Raw genomic sequence first — 23,802 nt, forward strand, 5'->3', positions numbered from 1 at the left:
GCCCGGCATGTTTTGTGGTGACTTTGTCTGTGGGGTGTGTAGACTCCATGTATAATTCACCGATAGGCTACATTATCTCTGACCTTGCTTCCAGGGGAGAAAACAGCTCAGTGATTTCTAATCAGCAGGGAAGTTACTTTACAGACATAAAGAGTGCGCCCCCTCTTATATATATTTATACATGGAAATCATAAACCCCCCCCCCCTTTTTTTTTTTTACACTATATTACCAAAAGTATTGGGACACCTGCCTTTACACGCACATGAACTTTAATGGCATCCCATGTCTTACTCCGTAGGTTTCAGTATTGCACTTTGCAGCTACAGTGCCTTGGAAAAGTATTCCTATTCCTTGAAATATTCCACATTTTGTCATGTTACAACTCGGGTTGCACCGATACCACTTTTTTAAGGCCGAGAACAAGTACCCATACTTTATTTTTCAAGTGCTCGCCGATACCGATACTTTTTTTGAATGTCTTGTGACAGTAGCACAGATGGGCACTGATATGCAGCACTGATGGCTGGCACTTATGGGTGGGACTTATGGGCATGGATAGGTGGAACTGATGGGCATCCAATGGCACTGAAATGCAGCACTGATTCCATTGGCAATTGCTGGCATGATAAATGAATGATGAGAGACAACAGTTCAAACTTGGAGGATTTTGCAACTTGAGGATACAAGTGCTGCGACACCCATATTGGTACACCCTGCATTCGGTGGCAGAAAGCCTACAGTCAGAAGGCAGCAGCGGACTATCTTGGTACACTCGGCCCATTTAGCCACTTGACCACTGGGCAGTTAAACACCCTTAATAACCAGACCAATTTTCAGCTTTCGGTGCTCTCACATTTTGAATGACAATTACTCAGTCATGCAACACTGTACCCATATGAAACTTTTATCCTTTTTTTCACACAAATAGAGCTTTCTTTTGGTGGTATTTAATCACCTCTGGGTTTTTTATTTTTTTGTACTATAAAAGAAAAAATACAGAAAATTCTGTAAAAAAAAAAAATGAATTTTTATTTGTTTCTGTTATAAAATTTAGCAGATTAGTAATTTTTCTTCATAAATTTTGGCCAAAATTTATACCACTACATATCTTTGGTAAAAATAAGTACAAATTGGTGGATATTATTTGGTCTTTGTGAAAGTTATAGAGTCCACAAGCTATGGTGCCAATATCTGAAAATTGATCACATCTGAAGGACTGACGGCCTATTTCAATTCTTGAGACCCTAACATGCCAGAAAAGTACAAATACCCCCCAAATGACCCCTTTTTGGAAAGAAGACATTCCAAGGTATTTAATAAGAGGCATGGTGAGTTTTTAATTTGTATTTTTTTCCCACAATTCTTTGCAAAATCAAGATTTTTTTTCCTTTTTTTTTTTCACAAAATTGTCATATTATCAGTTTATTTCTCACACACAGTATATGCATATCACAAATTACACCCCAAAACACATTCTGCTATTACTCCCGAGTACGGCGATACCACATGTGTGAGACTTTTACACAGTGTGGCCACATACAGAGGCCCAACATGCAGGGAGCGCCATCAGGCGTTCTGGAGCACCCAGGACAATTCTGACATTTCTCTCCTACATGTAAAAATCATCATTTATTTGCTAGAAAATTACATAGAATCCCAAAACATTATATATGTTTTTTTAGCAAAGACCCTGGAAAATACAATGGTGGTCGTTGCACGGTATTTGCGCAGCAATTTTTTGAACGCTTTTTTAAAAAAGAAAAACAGTTTTGTGCTTAAAAAAAAAAAACAGTAAAGTTAGCCCAATGTTTTTGCATAATGTAAAAGATGAAGTTACGCCCGCATACGCTCGTGGAATGGCGCCAAACGTCGCTACTAACGGGTACGTTACTTTGCCCAGCCCTGCCATTCTGCCGACGTATATATGCCGACAGCGGTCAGCCAGTGGTTAGATACTAAGAATAAAAAATCACAACCACCCTGCACCCGTAAATAATGTCGCAGTCACGATAAAAATCGCTGATTGCCGCCATTACTAGTGAAAAAAAAAAATATTAATAAAAATGTCATAAAACTATCCCCTATTTTGTAGACGCTATAACTTTTGCGCAAACCAATCAATAAACGCTTATTGCGATTTTTTTTTTTTTTACCAAATATATGTAGAAGAATACGTATCGGCCTAAACTGAGGGAAAAAAAATTTTTTTTATATATTTTTGGGAGATATTTATTATAGAAAAAGTAAAAATAATGTAATAATTGTCGCTATGCTTTTGTTTATAGCACAAAAAATAAAAACCGCAGAGGTGATCAAATACCACCAAAAGAAATCTCCATTTGTGGGGAAATAAGGAAGTCAATTTTGTTTGGGAGCCACGTCGCACGACCGCGCAATTGTCAGTTAAAGTGACGCAGTGCCGAATCGCAAAAAGTGCTCTGGTCAGGAAAGGGGGTAAATCCTTCCGGGGCTGAAGTGGTTAAAGAGGCACACCATCAATCTCCTGAAGAAACTCTATTGAGTGAAACATGTCGAGATTGGCAGTGCTGTGCTTGACTTTGCTATAAAAATATATAGTGTGTGATATGGATGTAAATATATATCATTTTTTTCTCATGATTTTATCTCTGTATTAAATAAATAATTTAATTTTAATTTCAATTGATGAGTTTTTGACCTCTATACCCAACACTGTTTAAAATCCCTGAGGTTTGTTACCGCTTTCCCCTTTTTGAAATTCAGTAAGTATATATATATATATATATATATATATATATATATATATATATATACACACACATACTCCTCTAGTGCTCCTGGATGATATCAGTATATGATGTTATGATGTGATATAAGGGGGGTGGTAATATCACACAGTGTAATATGAAGGGGGGGGGGGTGGTAATATCACACAGTGTAATATGAGGGGGGGGGGTGGTAATATCACACAGTGTAATATGAAGGGGGGGTGGTAATATCACACAGTGTGATATGAGGGGGGGTGGTAATATCACACAGTGTGATATGAGGGGGGGGTGGTAATATCACACAGTGTGATATGAGGGGGGGGTGGTAATATCACACAGTGTAATATGAAGGGGGGGTGGTAATATCACACAGTGTGATATGAGGGGGGTGGTAATATCACACAGTGTGATATGAGGGGGGGTGGTAATATCACACAGTGTGATATGAGCGGGGTGGTAATATAACACGGTATATATCTGATATCTCCTCTAGTCCCCCTGGATTCTCAACCTTTTGGCTAAGATCAAGTGTGGGATCTGTTCTTATCAGTTGCCAGCAGGGGCGCTGTGTTGGTGCTACTCCCATAGGGGAGAGCTATGCAAATCCAATGGCGTAATTGTGCCTGGAAGGGCGGTTTCAGCAGGGACTACACCAGGTTGCCCGACAGAAACTGGGGACCAGTCAGTTGTTGCGTCTGAAGCCGTCTGCAAGGGTGCTCCTGGTGAGGACGGGTGCTGCATTGGGTCTGGCCAGAGGGTCGAGTCCTTGGCCTTCTGGCCTAGGTTGGTGTGGACCTAGCTCCGGTCAGTTATTCGGAAAAGAACACCGGCTCCTCTTTACCGGGGGGGAGTGGTTAGTATCTCCTGAATGTAATTAGGTAGGAGTGATGGTTGAGCCCTAGAGGTCAAGGGCTCTCCCTAAGCTCTCAGGACGACAGGCCTTCCTGGTTGGGGTGGGGGCTGGGCTGTTGGTCAGGGTTGGGACGAAAGGCCTGTGGTGAATGTGCCCCTAAAGTGGCAGTTCAGGGGTGCCATACAATCACTGTAAGTGAGGGTCATTTTGATTTATGGCACCATGGTCACTTCACCATACACTTCATCTAGGGCCGAGCCTTTTGGCTGGGACCGGGGGAAATTTTTTATTCCTGGCCGAAGGGCCGGCCATTGTATTGCACAATGGTCACTCTTTCACTTCTCCCTCTTCCTTCTCCCCACTTTCCTATTTATTTTTCCCCTGTGTTTGTCACTTTTTTTAAAAACTTTTGCTTGACTTTGCACGTTTGTCACAGTGTGATGAGTAGGATGTGGGTCCTCAGGCCTACCCTGATAGTCTTGTGGAGGTGGTGGGCATAGGCCTTCTGGCTTGGTTCGCACTTTCTCATGGGGTCTCCCTTTGGGAGAGTCCCACCGAGTACTTGGGTGGGTTTGTTTCGGCAGACCTTCCAGAGAAAGGGGGTCCGTCTGGTTTCGGCCAGATGGACCCAAGTAAAGTACCTCAGTTTGGAGCTTAACGCGCCCCCCCCCCCCCCCCCCGGGGGAACAGGGTAAGGTCCTTCCTATGGAGGATCAGTGTAACAACCGTTGCACGTTTTGTGTCACCTCTTTATGTGTGTGCACTTTTTTTGGCACTGGGTGGAGTTTTTGGGTGTGTTTCACATGCCAATGGGCTTTAAAAAAAAAAGAGTGGCCACTAGATGTCTCCATAAGCGCAGGAGAATAAGAGGTGAAATGCGTCGCTAGGAGTGGTCACTACAGTGCCTTGTGAAAGTATTCGGCCCCCTTGAACTTTTCAACCTTTTGCCACATTTCAGGCTTCAAACATAAAGATATAAAATTTAAATTTTTTGTGAAGAATCACCAACAAGTGGGACACAATTGTGAAGTGGAATGAAATCTATTGGATATTTTAAACTTTTTTAGCAAATAAAAAACTGAAAAGTGGTGCGTGCAAAATTATTCGGCCCCTTTACTTTCAATGCAGCAAACTCACTCCAGAAGTTCAGCGAGGATCTCTGAATGATCCAATGTTGTCCTAAATGACTGATGGTGATAAATAGAATCCACCTGTGTGTAATCAAGTCTCTGTATAAATGCACCTGCTCTGTGATAGTCTCAGGGTTCTGTTGAAAGCGCAGAGAGCATCATGAAGACCAAGGAACACACCAGGCATGTCCGTAATACTGTTGTGGAGAAGTTTAAAGCCGGATTTGGATACAAAAAGATTTCCCAAGCTTTAAACATCCCAAGGAGCACTGTGCAAGCGATCATTTTGAAATGGAAGGAGTATCAGACCACTGCAAATCTACCAAGACCTGGCCGTCCCTCTAAACTTTCAGCTCAGACAAGGAGAAGACTGATCAGAGATGCAGCCAAGAGGCCCATGATCACTCTGGATGAACTGCAGAGAACTATAGCTGAGGTGGGAGAGTCTGTCCATAGGACAACAATCAGTCGTACACTGCACAAATCTGGCCTTTATGGAAGAGTGGCAAGAAGAAAGACATTTCTCAAAGATATCCATAAAAAGTCTCGTCTAAAGTTTGCCACAAGCCACCTGGGAGACACACCAAACATGTGGAAGAAGGTGCTCTGGTCAGATGAAACCAAAATCCAACTTTTTGCCCACAATGCAAAATGATATGTTTCGCGTAAAAGCAACACAGCTCATCACCCTCAACACACCATCCCCACTGTCACACATGGTGGTGGCAGCATCATGGTTTGGGCCTGCTTTTCTTCAGCAGGGACAGGGAAGATGGTTAAAATTGAGGGGAAGATGGATGCAGCCAAATACAGGACAAGTCTGGATGAAAACCTGTTGGAGTCTGCAAAAGACCTGAAACTGGGACGGAGATTTATCTTCCAACAAGACAATGATCCCAAACATACAGCAAAATCTACAAAGGAATGGTTCACAAATAAACGTATCCAGGTGTTGGAATGGCCAAGTCAAAGTCCAGACCTGAATCCAATCGAGAATCTGTGGAAAGAGCTGAAAACTGCTGTTCACAAACGCTCTCCATCCAACCTCACTGAGCTCGAGCTGTTTTGCAAGGAAGAATGGGCAAGAATTTCAGTCTCTCGATGTGCAAAACTGATAGAGACATACCCCAAGCGACTTGCAGCTGTAATCGCAGCAAAAGGTGGCTCTACAAAGTATTAACGCAAGGAGGCCGAATCATTTTGCACGCCCCACTTTTCATTTTTTTATTAATTAAAAAAGTTTCAAAAATCCAATAGATTTCGTTCCACTTCACAATTGTGTCCCACTTGTTGGTGATTCTTCACAAAAAATAAAATTTTTATATCTTTATGTTTGAAGCCTGAAATGTGGCAAAAGGTTGAAAAGTTCAAGGGGGCCGAATACTTTCGCAAGGCACTGTAGATGTCTACATAAGCTCAGGAGAATAAGAGGCGAAATGCATAGCTAGGAGTAGCCACTAGATGTCTACATAAGCTCAGGAGAATAAGAGGCGAAATGCGTCGCTAGGAATGGCCACTAGATGTCTCCATAAGAGCAGAAGATGTGAGATGCGTCACTAGGAATGGCCACTAGAGGTCTGCATAAGAGCAGGAGAAGAGGTGAGCTGCATCTCTAGGAGTGGCCACTAGATATCTCTATAAGAGCAGGAGAATAAGAGGAGAGATGCGTCGCAAGGAATGGCAACTAGATGTCTCCATAAGAGGAGGAGAATGAGAGGTGAGATGCATCTCTAGGAGTGGCCACTAGATGTCTCCTTAAGCTCAGGAGAATAAGAGGTGAGATGCGTGGCTAGGAGTGGCCACTAGATGTCTCCATAAGCGCAGAAAAAAGATCGTAATTTCCTGTTATTCTATTATATCATTATTTCCTATATTATTATTTTATTATGTCATTATTTTCAATGTTATTTTACTATCGCATGAGTTTCTACATAAGTGACATTCCAAGCCTAATTCTCTTGTTAAAGAGGCCCTGTCTCCCAGCGTTAAACAAAAAAAAATATATACAGTATCTCACAAAAGTGAGTACACTCCTCACATTTTTGTAAACATTGTTAAAAATATTTTATTCTAACTTTTCATGTGACAACGCTGAAGAAATGACACTTGTCTACAATGTAAAGTAGTGAGTGTACAGCTTGTATAACAGTGTAAATTTGCTGTCCCCTCAAAATAACTCAACACACAACCATTAATGTCTAAACCGCTGGCAACAAAACTGAGTACACCCCTAAAGTGAAAATGTCCAAATTGGGCCCAATTAGCCATTTTCCCTCCCCGGTGTCAGGTGACTTGTTAGTGTTCCAAGGTCTCAGGTGTGAATGGGGAGCAGGTGTGTTCAATTTGGTGTTATCGCTCTCACTCTCTCATACCGGTCACTGGAAGTTCAACATGGCACCTCATGGCAAAGAACTCTCTGAGGATCTGAAAAAAAAAACGGTTGCTCTACATAAAGATGGCCTAGGCTATAAGAAGATTGCCAAGATCCTGAAACTGAGCTGCAGCACGGTGGCCAAGACCATACAGCAGTATAACAGGACAGGTTCCACTCAGAACAGGCCTCGCCAAAGAAGTTGAGGTCACGTGCTCAGCGTCATATCCAGAGGTTGTGTTTGGGAAATAGACGTATGAGTGCTGCCAGCATTTCTGCAGAGGTTGAAGGGGTGGGGGGTCAGCCTGTCAGTGCTCAGACCATACACCGCACACTGCATCAAATTGGTCTGCATGGCTGTCATCCCAGAAGGAAGCCCCTTCTAAAAAAGATACACAAGAAAGCCCGCAAACAGTTTGCTGAAGACAAGCAGACTAAGGACATGGATTACTGGAACCATGTCCTGTGTTCTGATGAGACCAAGATAAACTTATTTGGTTCAGATGGTGTGAAGTTTGTGTGGCAGCAACCAGGTGAGGAGTACAAAGACAAGTGTGTCTTGCCTACAGTCAAGCATGGTGGTGGGAGTGTCATGATCTGGGGCTGCATGAGTGCTGCCGGCACTGGGGAGCTACAGATCATTGAGGGAACCATGAATGCCAACATGTACTGTGACATACTGAAGCAGAGTATGATCCCCTCCCTTCAGAGACTGGGCCGCAGGGCAGTATTCCAACATGATAACCACCCCAAACACACCTCCAAGATGACCACTGCCTTGCTAAAGAAGCTGAGGGTAAAGGTGATGGACTGGCCAAGCATGTCTCCAGACCTAATCCCTATTGAGCATCTGTGGGGCATCCTCAAATGGAAGGTGGAGGAGCGCAAGGTCTCCACCATCCACCAGCTCTGTGATGTCATCATGGAGGAGGGGGAAGAGGACTCCAGTGGCAACCTGTGAAGCTCTGGTGACCTCCATGCCCAAGAGGGTTAAGGCAGTGCTGGAAAATAATGGTGGCCACACAAAATATTGACACTTTTCCACCAAATTTGGACATTTTCACTTAGGGGTGTACTCACTTTTGCTGCCAGCGGTTTAGACATTAATGGCTGTGTGTTGAGTTATATTGAGGGGAACAGCAAATTTACAATGTTATACAAGCTGTGCACTCACTACTTTACATTGTAGACAAGTGTCATTTCTTCAGTGTTGTCACATGAAAATATTTACAAAAATGTGAGGGGTGTACTTACTTTTGTGAGATGCTGTGTATATATATATATATATGGGTGCATTAATCTGACTTGCACCATTTCAAGACAATTCAAATGTAGTCTTTGAAAAGCACAATAGAGAGCAGCAGGTGGTCGGGTGCGGTGCGGTGTGATGCGGTGCGAAGTGGAGCGGTGTGGTGTGCAGAGCTGTGCGGTGTGGTGGAGTGGAGTGGTGCGGTGCGGAGTAGAGCGGTGTGGTGTGATGTGGTGCGGTGCGAAGTGGAGCGGTGTGGTGTGATGCGGAGCCGTGTGGTGGAGTGGAGTGGTGCGGTGTGGAGCAGTGCGGAGTGGAGTGGTGTGATGCGGAGCCATGCGGTGTGGTGGAGTGGAGTGGTGCGGTGCAATGCGGAGCGGTGTGGTGTGGAGTGGAGCGGTGCGGTGTGATGCGATGTGGAGTGGAGCAGTGTGGTGTGGTGTGGTGTGATGCGGTGCGGTGTGGAGTGGAGCAGTGTGGTGGAGTGGTGCGGAGCGGTGTGGTGTGATGCGGTGCGGTGTGGAGCGGTGCGGTGGAGTGGAGTGGTGCAGTGCGATGCGGTGTGGAGTGGTGCGGAGTGGAGTGGAGCAGTGCGGTGTTGTGGAGTGGAGTGCGGTGCGGAGCGGTGTGGTGTGATGCGGTGCGGTGTGGAGTGGTGCGGAATGGAGAAGTGTGATGCGGTGTGGAGTGGAGCAGTGCGGTGGAGTGGAGTGGTGTGATGCGGTGCGGTGTGGTGCGGAGGAGTGGAGTGGAGTGGTGCGATGCGGTGCGGTGTGGTGCGGAGGAGTGGAGTGGAGTGGTGCGATGCGGTGCGGTGTGGTGCGGAGGAGTGGAGTGGAGAGGTGTGATGCGGTGCGGTGTGGTGCGGAGGAGTGGAGCAGTGCGGTGCGATGCGGTGCGGTGCGGAGTGGAGCGGTGCGGTGTGGTCTGATGTGGAGCCATCTTCATGTCATGTGATATCGGCTGTTGCTGAGATAAGGTGTCACCGAGAGTCGGGGACAAAGTCCACCCTGCAGCTCCATGATCCGAAAATTCCGCGTTTATCGGAAAGATCTTCCGAAGTCCCGGGGAGAGTAGATGGGTCAAAGTTGCTTGGAAGCGGCAGCAGGTCGGATCTCCTGGATATCCCTGGTGGAGCTCTGTCCTCTACCAGCCCTACTGAATGCAGCCGGTGGTTGGGGCCACGTGGCAGATTCTGGGTCCCGCCGCTGAGGCCTCTGGTATTCAGAAGAATCTGAATATTCAGCCTAATCTTTTGTTGAATCTGCTTCTATTTTGTCCTCCTTGGTCTCTTCTTCCACCTTTATCTACATTCTAAAGAGATTTTTAAATAAAATTTCCCATTTTCATTATAAATGATGACATCACTGGGTCTCTGTGGTTCTCTATGCAATGCAGGCAGATCACGGCTGGTGGGAGGGGCCATGATGCTTTCATGTACAGCACCCCGCCAGCCCCTCCCACCAGCCATGTATAGAGAAGCAGAAGTGTGCCTCAATACCCCTATCTCAGTCCTGAGGCAAGCCGTGGGCGGGCTCTTAGGAGGAGTTATGCAAATACCAAACCGCCTTGATTGGTGGATGTTAGTCCGGAGGAGTGGGCGGTCCTAGGTAGGCTGTACCTGCATGCGTGTCCCGCCCTAGGTAACGCCCACTTGTGACGCTTGAGCCTCCATGATTGTAAGAACTGAAATGTAATGAATGAGAGGGGGGTGGGGCCAGGGACAGTCAGGCTGGGGAGCAAAGAGCTAGATGATGCTGGGTGTCCTCATGCCAGGGAATGAACCTGACAGGGGTATAACCTTTCCTTACTCTATCCTAAATGGTAAAAAAAAATTGCCCTTATTTCTACTTTCATATCTCAAGCCAAAAATGTTAGTTTTGGGTCAGGAAGGGTTAATACCTCCATGATTTTATTTATTTATTTATTTTTTTATTTGCTGTCTTTCTCCAATGGAGGAGAAGTCCCTTTACTTCCTGTCCTGGTGGCACAACAGGAAGTGAGAGGAAATCCCAGCAAAGTGACAGTTTTCTCTGAAGACGGTGTCCCCATGAAAAGATTTCTCCTCTGTTCCTGTTCTGGTGACAACAGTCACATTCTGGACTCGGCACCACTTTCAGTCTCAATAATGACGGTCACCAGGACAAATATAGAGCTGGGATGGCAAAAATGCATTAAAAAAAAATGGAGGAGGCTTTTAAACCATGATTTTTTTTCTTTTCTTTGCTGTCTTTGTCCAAAGTAGGAGACGTCCCTTTACTTCCTGTCCTGGTGACACAACAGGAAGCGAAGGCAAACCCCAGCAACGTGACAGTTGTCTCTGATGCCGGTGTCCCCACGACAAGATTTCTCCTCTTTTCTTGTTCTGGTGACAACGGTAATGTTTTGAATTCCCTCCCGTCATTTTGAGTCCCGCTAAGATTGGTCACCAGGACAAAGAGAGAGCGGGGGTGGCAAAAAAATACATTAATGTATGGCGGCGACATCCCTTTACTTCCTGTCTTGGTGACACAACAGGAAGTGAGAGGAAATCTAAAGTGACATTTGTCTCCGAACCCGGTGTCCCCACTGCAAGATTTCTCCTCTGTTCCTGTTCTGGTGGTGACAAGTGACAACCACATTTTGGATTCCTCGTTACTTCCAGCCTCAGTAATGAAGGTCACCAGGACAAATGGAGAACGAGGATGGCAAAAATGCATGAAAAAATGGAGGAAATGTGCTTTTACTTCCTGTCCTGGTGACACAACAGGAAGTGAGCGAAAAAGTCAAAGTGGCTCTCCGCTACAAAAAAAAAAAAGAAAAGCGGCACCCCATCTGAAGGGTAAGGCCCTCAGGGGAAATAACATTAGGATGGGGTGACTCTTTTCTTTTTTTTGTATGTGCTAACGGGTGATTAGGAAAAATTAAATTGGCGATTTATATTAGCCTTGTTCTGTGTGTTGGTGTCCCCACTACAAGACTTCTCCTCTGTTCCTGGTCAGGTGACAACGGTGACATTCTGGATTCCCTGTCACTTTCAGTCTCGGGAACATTGGTCTCCAGGACACAGAGAGAGCGGGGATGGCAAAAATACATAGAAATGATGGAAGAGACGTCCCTTTATTTCCTGTCCTGGTGACACAACAGGAAGTAAGTGGAAATCTTATCAAAAGTGACAGCTGTCTCCGAAGCCGGTGGTGTCCCAACTACATGATTTCTCCTCTGTTCCTGTTCTGGTGACAACCATAACATTTTGTATTCCTTCTTACTTAGTAATGATGGTCACCAGCACAAATAGAGAGCAGGAATGATAAAAAAATGGAGGAGATGTGCTTTAACTTCCTGTCCTGGTGACATAACAGGAAGTGAGAGGAAATCTCATCAAAGTGACAGTTGTCTCTGAAGCCGGTGTCCCCCACTACAAGATTTCTCCTCTGTTCCTGTTCTGGTGACAACGGTCACATTCTGAATTCAGCATCATTTTCAGTCTCAGTAATGACGGCGACCAGGACATACAGAGAGCTGGGAGGGCAAAAATACCTGAAAAAATGGAGAAGACGTCCTTTTACTTCCTGTCCTGGTGACATAGTAGGAAGTAAGTGAAAATCTCATCAAATGACAGTTGTCTGTAAAGCAGGTGTCCCCACTACACTGTTTCTCCTTTGTTCTTGTTCTGGTGACAACCATAACATTTTGGATTCCTCGTTACTTTCAGTCTCAGTAATGACGGTCACCAGGAATAGAGAGCGGGGATGGCAAAAATACATAAAAAATGGAGGAGATGTGCTTTTACTTCCTGTTCTGGTGACACAACAGGAATTGAAGGGAAATCCCAGCAAAGTGACAATTGTCTCGGAAGCAAGTGTCCCCATTACAAGATTTCTCCTCTTTTCTTTTTTTTTCTTTGTCTTTGCCATCTTTGTCCAATGGAGGAGACGTCCCTTTACTTCCTGTCCTGGTGGCACAACAGGAAGTCAGAAGATATCTCATCAAAGTGACAATTGTCTCCGAAGCAGTAATGACGGTCACCTGGACATACAGAGAGCAAGAATGATAAAAATATGTTACAAAATAGAGGAGATGTTCCTTTATTTCCTGTCCTGGTGACACAACAGGATTTAAGTGGAAATCTCATAAAAGTGACGATTGTCTCCAAAGAAGGGTGTCCCCACTACAATATTTCTCTACTATTCATTTTTTCTTTTTCTTTGCTGTCTTTGTCCAATGGAGGAGACGTCCCTTTACTTCCTGTCCTGGTGGCACAACAGTTGTCTTCGAAGCAGGGCGTCCCCATTACAAGATTTTTCCTTCGTTCTTGTTCTGGTGACAACCATAACATTTTGTATTCCTCCTTACTTTCAGCCTCAGTAATGACAGTCACCAAGACATAAAGAGAACGAGAATGATAAATATACATAGAAAATGGAGGTGATGTGCTTTTACTTCCTGTCCTGGTGACACAACAGGAAGTGAGAGGAAATCTCATAAATGTGACAGTTGTCTCCGAAGCAGGTGTCCCCACTGCAAGATTTTTTTCCCTATTCCTTTTTTTTTCTTTGCTGTCTTTGTCTAATGGAGGAGATGTCCCTTTACTTCCTGTTCTGGTGGCACAACAGGAAGTCAGAAAACATCTCATCAAAGTGACATTTGTCTCTGAAGCCGGTGTCCCCACTACAAGATTTCTCCTCTGTTCCTGTTCTGGTGACAACGCTCACATTCTGGATTCAGCACCACTTTCAGTCTCAGTAAAGACGGTCACCTTGACAAATAGAAAGCTGGGATGGCAAAAATACATAAAAAAAAAATGGAGGAGACTTTCCTTTACTTCCTGTCCTGGTGACACAACAGGAAGTGAGAGGAAACCTCATAAATGTGACAGTCGTCTCTGAAGCCGGTGTGTCCCCACTACAAGATTTCTCCTCTGTTCCTGTTCTGGTGACAACGCTCACATTCTGGATTCAGCACCACTTTCAGTCTCAGTAAAGACGGTCACCTTGACAAATAGAAAGCTGGGATGGCAAAAATACATAAAAAAAAAATGGAGGAGATTTTCCTTTACTTCCTGTCCTGGTGACACAACAGGAAGTGAGAGGAAACCTCATAAATGTGACAGTCGTCTCTGAAGCCGGTGTGTCCCCACTACAAGATTTCTCCTCAGTTCCTGTTCCAGTGACAACGGTAATATTTTGGGTTCCCCGTCACTTCTAACTCCCTGTAACGATGGTCACCGGGACAATCAGAACTGGGATGGAAAAAAAAAAATAATATTAAGCCTACGGCCACACACCAAACGCGGCTTTGAAATCACGCGACTTCACTTGAAGCTGCATGATTTCTGAAGCCGCATGTCAGTGCGACTTGGAAAATATCAGTGCGGCTTCACCCACCAATGTCTACGCGAGTCGCACCTGAGCGTGCAAGAAGTGCTTTCAGAGTCGGTGCGACTCCGATGGAGTCCGAGTCGCACCGATTGCGGACTGCCCTGCGATTTTTTGAAAGGACAGGTTGCACCGGTTGTGACCAGTTTGCACTGTTGTAATCGCATGCGATTCGCATTGCATTCTTGTTGAAATAACATGCGATTCTGTGTGGTGCGATTCCAGCCGATTCATTTTGAATGGGTCCAAATCGCACCGCAGCCGCGTGAAAAAAGGTGCAGACAGCTTTTCTTTTTTTTTTGTCGCACTGAAACCGGATTGCACAGGGCGTTCACGATCTGGCTCAGGCAAAACGCGTTTTTTTGCGAGCTGCTTTTGTTACATTTTGATTGACACCCGCAGGAGATCGCATAGAAACATGCAGGAGTCGCTGCCTTTCCCCGCAATAGCATCGGCGTGAACCGGAGCTTGTCATTGGTCATCCCTCCCCAAAATGAAATAAATTTGCCTTCAGTTCCACCTTTTCATTTTTATTTTTTTTTATTTCACAGGAAGAAAACCAAAAAAGTAAAAAATAAATAAAACTGCGGCAAATTCAAAACAACAATTAGGCTCCGCCCACATCCTGGAAAACGCAGTATCCGTAAAACGCGTGAAAAAATTCAGCGCCGCCATTCATTGGTAACGGCGCTCCATTTTTGGGAAGCGCCTGAAAAAAAAAAAGTGAGAAAAATGCGGCCAAATGCTCAACTTTGCCGCAAACTGAAATAAACGCCCTGCGAAAAATGTGCGAAAAAATGTGCGCAATAAAAAAAAACGACTGCGCAACCCCGCCCACCTCGCTAAGTGTGAACGGGGCCGAAATAAAGGAAACGCCCCCCCCCCCCCCCCGCAGGTACCCCTCCTTCACACACACCCCTTCCGAATTAAAAGGAAGAAAATAAAACATGGAAAATTTTGGTAAGCCAATTTTGCAAGAGAAGAAATTCTCAGAATTGTGCTGCAAAATTGGATGTGATGTGAGATCTCCGGCCTGGAGGTGTCAGACAATGGCCGGCGGGAACCAGTCCGACCTGGTGCATTGTGTACACTGCCGTGTCACCTAGGAGAGAAACAAACCGACCAGATGGTCGCCTTTCACCATCCGCTGCCAGGAAGGGTTAATGAGCGTGTGTTGTCGGGGTGTCCCCCCCGCCCCCCTCCCTGGTGTCACCTGTCCCCAGGTGTAATCTAATACCTGCTGGAGGACAGAGTCCAAAGGGCGCCTTCCTGTGTTTATTCAGTCCTACCCTGCACCATCACCAGGCTGTCACCGAGCTCCAACCGCAGGGACTGACACCGACCCTCCATCCCAAATCCTGACACCCTATTGGACACTTCTACCCCCCAAATCCTGGCACTTTATTGGACGCTTCTACCCCCCAAATCCTGGCACCCTACGGAGCCCCCTATACAGAAACTATAGAGGAGTATACACCTTGGGACACCCTATAGAGGAGTATACACCTTGGGACACCCTATAGAGGAGTATACACCTTGGGACACCCTATAGAGGAGTATACACCTTGGGACACCCTATAGAGGAGTATACACCTTGGGACTTCGCTGACCACCCTCTGTTGGTGCCGTACAACTCACCGGCTGACCGCCACTTATGATTGGATAAGAGGTTTCGGGGGAAAAAAAAGGACGCCGTTCTCTGCAATCACAGGTGAGCCCCCCCCCTCATATTTTCCTACACCTACCCAGACACTGGAAAAGATCCCTATTCTTACATTAAATATTACAACCCCCCCAAGACTTACAGTGGGGCGGATATGGGAGGCGATGCCCGCCTCATGCAACAGGCGAAGGTTTTACGTTTTTTGGTGCCGGCTGCTATTTTTTTTTAATTATTTTTTTTTTTATTGTTTTTATTTATTTAGTCAAAGAAAGTGGAATTTACCATGTATTCTCACAGGGTGACACTGCTGTATGCACTGATAACAATATGCCAACGTCCCGATATTGAATGGAAAAGACTAAGAAATTGCAAAGATGGACTTTATAGGCACACACATAAAGATAAAAAATATTCTACCTTTTAACTGGGTAAAGTTAAAAAGGTAATTTACAAAACATAAAAAGTACACATACTAATGATGACATAGAAATTGAGTCCCTGGGGTCATATATATTCTATGCATTGCTTTTTCACTATTTTTTACTATTTTTATTATTATTTTATTATTTAAATTATGTTTTTATTATTTATTTAGATGTTACAGGATTTTAAAAAAAATGGCTAAGATTGATTTTTTTCACAATTTTTTTTTACAATTTTTACTGTTTTTATGATATAATAGTATTTTTTATTATTTGTATTATTATTTTATTATTAAAATTATTATTTTTTTATTATTTATTTAGGCATTACAGGATTTTTAAAATGGCTGACATTGCTTTTTTTCACAATTTTTTTTACTATTTTTATAGTATAATAGTATTTTTACTATTTTTATTATTATTATTTTATTCATTTATTTTTTTTGACATTGCTTTTTTTACAATTTTTTTAAACAATTTTTACAATTTTTATAGTATAATGGTGTTTTTTTTTTACTATTTTTATTATAATTTTATTATTAAAATTTTTTTTTTATTATTATTTAGGCATTACAGGATTTAAAAAAAAAAAAATGTCTGACCTTGCTTTTTTTTTTTCATTATTTGTTTCCATTATTACTTTTTTCTTTATCATACAATAGTATTTTTTACTATTTTATTATTATAATGATTTTTTTTTATTATTTATTTAGGCATTACAGGATTTAAAAAAAAAAAAGTCTGACGTCACTTTTTTTTCCACTATTTTTTACCATTTTTACTATTTGTATAGTATAATAGTATTGTTTATTATTTTTTATTATTATTTTATTATTAAAATGATAATTTTTTTATTATTTATTTAGGCGCGACAGGATTTAAAAAAAAAAAATGGTTGACATTGTTTTTTTTTCACTATTTTTTTTTACCATTTTTACTATTTATATAGTATAATAGTATTGTTTATTATTTTTTTTTATTATTTTATTATTAAAATGATTATTTTTTTATTATTTATTTAGGCGCGACAGGATTTAAAAAAAAAAATTGTTGACATTGGTTTTTTTTTTTTCCACTATTTTTTTTTTTTTTTTACCATTTTTACTATTTATATAGTTTAATAGTATTGTTTATTATTTTTTATTATTATTTTATTATTAAAATGATTATTTTTTTATTATTTATTTAGGCGCGACAGGATTTAAAAAAAATGGTTGACATTGCGCTTTTTTTTTTTTTTTTTACTGTTTTTATAGTATAATAGTATTTTTTACTATTTTTATTAATATTATATATATATATATATATATATATATTAATATATTTATATTAATATTATTATATTAGGGTCTTGTGTTTTGACACTTGTGCTGTAGACTGTCCTGAGCTGTGGTGGAAAGGGAAGGCGGATTTATTGGATAATGAAATCTATGAATGGCCACACATGGGCAGACCAGTCACCGGATTTCAACATTTTTTTTTTTTAAATATATGAAAAGTGAAAATTTGTATGGCGCCCCCCGGAGTCAATACTTTGTAGAACCTCCTTTCACTGCAGCTGCGAGTCTTTTTGGGGATGTCTCTACCTGATTTGCACATCTAGAGAGGGACATTTCTGCACATTCTTCTCTGCAAAATATCTCAAGTTCTGTCAGATTGGATGGAGAGCGTCTGTGATCAGCAATTGTCAAATCTTGCCACAGATTCTCAATGTGATTTAGGTCTGGACTGTGACTGGGCCATTCTAACACATGAATATGCTTTGATGTAAACCATTCCATTGTAGCTCTGGCTGTATGTTTCGGGTCGTTGTCCTGCTGGAAGGTGAACCTCCACCCCGGTCTCAAGTCTTTTGCAGACTCTAATGCCGCGTACACACTTATCAGTTTTTCTGCTGAGTTTTTTTTTTTCTTTCAGATTTACCAAAACCATATAATATGAGGTCAGACCCTAGGACTTTCAATGTGTGTGCAATCAGGCAGGTGCTTCCAATGGTAAATCTGAAGGAAAAACTCAGCAGAAAAACGAAGTGTGTGTACGCGGCTTAACAGGTTTTCTTCTAAGATTGTCCTGTATTTGGCTCCATTCATCTTCCCATCAACTCTGATCAACTTCCCTGTCCCTGCTGAAGAAAAGCATCCCCACCACATGATGCCACCACCATGTTTCACGGTGGGGATGGTGTGTTCAGGGTGATGTTCAGTGTTAGTTTTCCGCCACACATAGAGTTTTGCTTTTAGGCCAAAAAGTTCAATTTTTCTCTCATCTGACCAGAGCACCTTCTTCCACATGTTTGTTGTGTCCCCCACATGGCTTCTCACAAACTGCAAACAGGACTTCTTATGACTTTCTTTCAATGTCTTTCTTCTTGTCACTCTTCCATAAAGGGCAGATTTGTGGAGAGACGACTAATAGTTGTCCTGTGGACAGATTCTCCCACCTGAGCTGTGGATCTCTGCAGCTCCTCCAGAGTTCCCATGGACCTCTTGGCTGCTTCTCTGATGAATGCTCTCCTTGCCCGGCCGGTCAGTTTAGGTGGGCGGCCATGTCTTGGTAGGTTTGCAGTTGTGCCATACTCTTCCCATTTTCAGATAATGGATTGAACAGAGCTCCGTGAGATGTTCAAAGCTTGGGATATTTTTTTTAGAACCTAACCCTGCTTTATACTTCTCCACAACCCTGACCTGTCTGGTGTGTTCCTTGGCCTTCCTGATGCTGTTTGTTCACTAAGGTTCTCTAACAAACCTCTGAGGGCTTCACAGAACAGGTGTATTTATACTGAGATTAAATTACACACAGGTGGACTCTATTTACTAATTAGGACATTTCTGAAGGCGATTGGTTCCACTAGATTGCCACGCATACTTGCCCTTTTTGCAAGAATGGGTTAAAGCGATGCTGTGCCAAATTGCAAAAAGTGCTCTGGTCATGAAGGGGGGGGGTAAAATCTTCCGGGGCTGAAGCGGTTAAAATCGCGCGACATCAGACGAAGTCGCGCGATTTCAAAGCCGCAGTCAATGTGAACCGAGTCTTAGAAGCGGCATCCTCCGATCACCTCCTCAGCACACTACTGTGCCCGCCCAGCGCCCAGCTGGGTAGTAGTCAGCTATGACTAAGCGCTACATTGAAACGCGTTAGCTCCTGTCTGTCACTGCTGTGGCTTGTATTTTTGTTCACAAGAATTTTTGAATAAAAAGGAAAAAAAAAAAAAACGTTTTTTTGAGTGTGGCTGTCCAGATCCTCTTCCTGTTTTTGATTGCCCAGTGCCCGTCGCTGGCACAGCGCCCTCCGTAGACCTCTATAGAAGGGATACGATGAGCTGTCACTTTCACGTGTTTTCGGTGTGACGGACGCGGTCACATCCTCCCATAGAAAGTGCCAGTCATGGAACAATTGGCACTTCCTCTACGCCGCGCCCCTCCCTGTCATTCCGCCACCCCCCGGCTACGTTCCAAGTCTGGTGCTGCCATCGGATCCATCCACACCCCCCTCCCCCCCCCCTCCACCCACCACTATAGAGACACCCCGTCACCCACTTCACACTTCCTGATAAAAGCTCAAGTGATAGAAATACGTGCGGCAGAGTTCCCTCGATTTCTTTTTTTCTTCTTCTTCTTGCAATTGGCCTTGACTAGATCAAAAAGAGTCAATTTCCCTCGCACCCCCTCCCCCCCCCCCTCTCCTCTCTCGCTCTCTCCTATTCTGGGACTACTGTCTGTGCTGGCCCAGCTCCTCACCTCCCCATATAACATTTTTATGTAGCAGCCAGGGGGAGGAGGAATATTACACTCAACAATTGTAATTGTGCCGACAATTCCTTCCGAATTGGTGACACCCATCAGTGGTCTCGGGGGAGGGGGATTTTCATAATATGCATACGATACATAAAAAAAATACACACACTATATTGTCAAAAGTATTGGGACACCTGCCTTTACACACACATGAACTTTAACGGCATCCCAGTCTTCTGCCCCGTACACGCGGTCGGACATTCCGACGACAAAATCCGTCTGATTTTTTTCCCCGACAGATTTTGGTCCAAACTTGTGTTGCATACACACGGTCGCACAAAGTTGTCGGAAAATCCGATCGTTCAGAACGCGGTGACGCAAAACACGTACGACGGGACTATAAAGAGGGCAGCAGCCAATAGCTTTCATCTCGTAATTTATTCTGAGCATGCGTGGCACTTTGTGTCCGTCGGCATTGTCTACACACGATCGGGATTTAAACAATCGGATTTTGTTGTCGGAAAATTTTAGATCCTGCTCTCAAACTTTGTGCGTCGGAAATTCCGATGGAAAAAGTCAAATGGAGCCCGCGCACGATCGGATTTTGCGACAACGCGATCCGATCGCACATTTTACCGTTGGAAAGTCCGATCGCGTGTACAGGGCATAAGTCCGTAGGGTTCAATATTGAGTTGGCTCACCTTTTGTAGCTATAACACCTTCACACATGCCAAATCTCAGGAGACAATTGCCAAGTCAAAAAAAACGTCCGTTTGGCCGGCTTCTGTCAGACGTGCATATATATATATATATATTACCCTTCTCTAGTGCCCCCATCTTTAAATGAAGACCAGGCGCATGCATAGACAGGCTGTGAGGCTCTGGCAGGTCTTCTAGGTGGAAAATAAGTAAACAGCTGCACACCATCAGAAAAGGTCCAACATAGTTTATTGTTCCAACAAAAAGTCAATGATGGCCAACAAGACCAAGACGCAGGACCAGGAGAGGCGACGCGTTTCACACTGTTAATGGTGCTTCTTCAAACCTGGAGCCGCAGTTTCTCCATCTGGATGTCAGGGCTGGGCTCAGACCTTCCTTCCCTGAGCTGGCCGCTCAGCTGTCGGCTAATTGCCAGTTCCTATCTCTCCACAGTGACTCACCTGTTGATGATATCCTGCTCGTCAGTCCTGCCTACTTAAGCCGTCCAGTCCAGATGATTTCTGCCTTCACCTTGGTCACATCTCTAGTCCCTTAAGGACCGCCTGATGCCGATGTATGTCGGTAGAATGGCACGGCTGGGCACAATCACGTACCTGTGAGTTCCCTTTAAGTGCCCAGCCGGCGGCACACTCGCGACCCGGTGCTGAGCTCCGTGACCATGGCCGCAGGACCCGCGGACCCGATCGCCGCCGGTGTCCCGCGATCGGGTCACAGAGCTGAAGAACGAGGAGAGGTCTGTGTAAGAGGAGAGGTCTGTGCCCCGTGCTTCCTAGTGTGGCTGTTGCCGGTCGTCTCTTGTTATTGGGAAAGACGATCAGTGATGTCACACGCCAAGCCACACCCCCTACAGTTAAAAAAAACACACACATGACACTTAACCCCTACACTGCCCCCTAGGGGTTAACCCCTTCACTGCCAGTGACATTCTTACAGTAATCAATGCATTTTTATAGCACTGATCGCTGTATTAATGCGAATGGTCCCAGAAATGTGTCAAAATTGTCCGATGTGTCCGCCATAATATCGCAGTCGTGATAAAAATCTCTGATCTCCGCCATTACTGGTAAAAAAAAATAAAAAAATAATTATTAATAAAAATGCCATAAAACTTATTTTTAAAACTTTTTTTAAAACTTTTTTAAAACATTTTTAAAACTTATTATTACTTATTTTGTAATTGCTATAACTTTTGTGCAAACAAATCAATTAACGCTTATTGCGATTTTTTTTTTTTTACTAAAAATATGAAGAATACGTATCGGCCTAAACTGAGGAAAAAAATGTTTTATATATATTTTTGGGGGATATTTATTATAGCAAAATGTTAAAAATAATGCGTTTTTTTTTCAAAATTGTCGCTTTATTTTTGTTTATAGCGCAAAAATAAAAACCGCAGGAGTGATCAAATACCACCAAAAGAAAGCTCTATTTGTGGGAAAAAAAGGACGTAAATTTTGTTTGGGAGACACGTCGCACAATTGTCAGTTAAAGCGACGCAGTGCCGAATCGCAAAAAGGGGCCTGGTCCTTTGGCTGGAAAATGGTCCGGGGCTGAAGTGGCTGGAGACGCTCTCCTGTGTTCCTGTTAAAGAGGAAGTAAAACCTGATGAGTTTACTTCCTCTTTGTCTCCCTGCAAAGGTAAAGCATAATGGACTACTATGCATCACATAGTCCATTATGTGTCACTTACCTGACACAGGAGCCAGCGAAGTCACCGCTGTCCCCTCTTCCATCTTCTTCCAGGAGGTCGCTCCCCCTTTTGCACACGGAAGCCGCCACTAATGGCATATCACCGTTAGCAGTGGCATGCCCAGTGCGCCTGCGTGCCGCTGTCTACAGAGCATGCGTCGTAGACAGCGGTGCCTGTCTTTTTGTAAATATCTCCTAAACCGTGTAGGTTTAGGAGATATTACTTGGACCTAAAGGTACCGTATATACTCGAGTATAGGCCGACCCGAATATAAGCCGAGGCCCCCAATTTACCCCCAAAAAAACTGGCAAACTTATTGACTCGTGTATAAGCCGAGGGTGAGACATGCCTGTCCATCCCTGTGTGTGTGTCCGTCCATCCCTGTGTGTCCGTCCATCCCTGTGTGTCCGTCCATCCCTGTGTGTCCGTCCATCCATCCCTGTGTGTGTGTGTGTCCATCCATCCATCCATCCCTGTGTGTGTGTGTCTCCATCCATCCATCCATCCATCCCTGTGTGTGTGTGTGTCTCCATCCATCCATCCATCCATCCCTGTGTGTGTGTCTCCATCCATCCATCCATCCCTGTGTGTGTCTCCATCCGTGTGTGTGTGTGTGTGTGTGTGTGTGTGTGTGTGTGTGTGTGTGTGTGTGTGTCCAGCCTACCTTTGTCCCGAGCCTCCGTCCCGTGCCTTGCCTCCTTGCCTCCGTCCCGTGCCGTGACTTGCCTCCTTGCATCCGTCCCGTGTCGTGCCTTGCCTTGCCTTGCCGCCGCCGTCCCGTCCCGTCCCGTGCCGTGCCTTCCCTTGCCTCCGTCCCGTGCCCTCTTCGTCGGCGGCCATTGTAAAGTTCAAAAGCTGCGCCGCCGCCTTCGCCTGTGATAGGCGGAACACTGAATTTCCCAGCAGCCTGTGTTCCGCCTATCACAGACGTCGTATCATCCTCGTCCGTAGTACGAGGATGATACGATGTCCGTGATAGGCGGAACACAGGCTGCTGGGAAATTCAGTGTTCCGCCTATCACAGGCGAAGGCGGAGCCGGAGGCGCGGCTTTTGAATAGAATGGCCGCTGTCTGTCTGCTCGACACGCTGATCGAGCGGGCAGACAGCGATGACTCGAGTATAAGCCGAGGGGGGCACTTTCAGCCTCAAAAAAGAGGCTGAAAATCTCGGCTTATACTCGAGTATATACGGTAAGCCTTAATCTAGGCTTACCTGTAGGTCAAAGTGGTCTGTAAGGGTTTACAACCACTTTAAAGAATTGCGTGGCTGACATTCCTTCTGGCTCCAGATCCTGCTTGCTGATCTTCTATGCTCATCTCCGGCTCCCTGACGTTTGGCTTGTCTGACTATCCTGAGCACTTAAACCCCCCACCTCCTGCCCAGAGCAATTTTCAGCTTTCAGCGCTGTCACACTTTGAATGACAATTGCGCTGGCAATGTACCCAAATTACATTTTTATAATTTTTTTTCACACATATGGAGCTCTCTTTTGGTGGTATTTAATCACCGCTGGGGGTTTCTTTTTTGCTAAACAACCAAAGAAAGACAGAAATATTTGAAGAAGAAAAAAAAAAAATTTTCATAGTTTGTTATAAAATTTTGCAAACGGGTAATTTTTTTCCTTCATTGATATTCACTGATGGGCACAGATAAGGCGACACTGATGGGAACTGAGAAGACAGGACTGATAAGGTGGCACTGATGGGCCCTGATGGGTGGCACTGATGGGTGGTATTGATAGGTAGCACTGGTAATGACGCACTGATTGGTGATTTATAGGTGGCACTGATAGGTGGCACTGAGGGCACTGATAGGTGACACTGTGGGCACTGGTAGGTGGTATTGTTAGGCAGCACTGGTAATG

General features: G+C 44.2%; 1 protein-coding gene across 1 annotated transcript in view; it reads left to right on the top strand.

Moving 5' to 3' along the window:
• Nucleotides 1–14,980: 14,980 nt before the first annotated feature.
• LOC143941152 (phospholipid-transporting ATPase ID-like) overlaps nucleotides 14,981–23,802 on the top strand; it is a 176,982-nt gene continuing 168,160 nt past the window's right edge. The window contains exon 1 of the mRNA XM_077463177.1: nucleotides 14,981–15,419. The gene's annotated coding sequence lies outside the window, so the exon portion shown is untranslated. The remainder of the gene's footprint in view (nucleotides 15,420–23,802) is intronic.

This window comes from Lithobates pipiens, unplaced genomic scaffold, assembly GCF_037356315.1.
Source record: "Lithobates pipiens isolate NorthernLeopardFrog02 unplaced genomic scaffold, aLitPip1_a1.2 Scaffold_3, whole genome shotgun sequence".
Classification (NCBI taxonomy): Eukaryota; Metazoa; Chordata; class Amphibia; order Anura; family Ranidae; genus Lithobates; species Lithobates pipiens.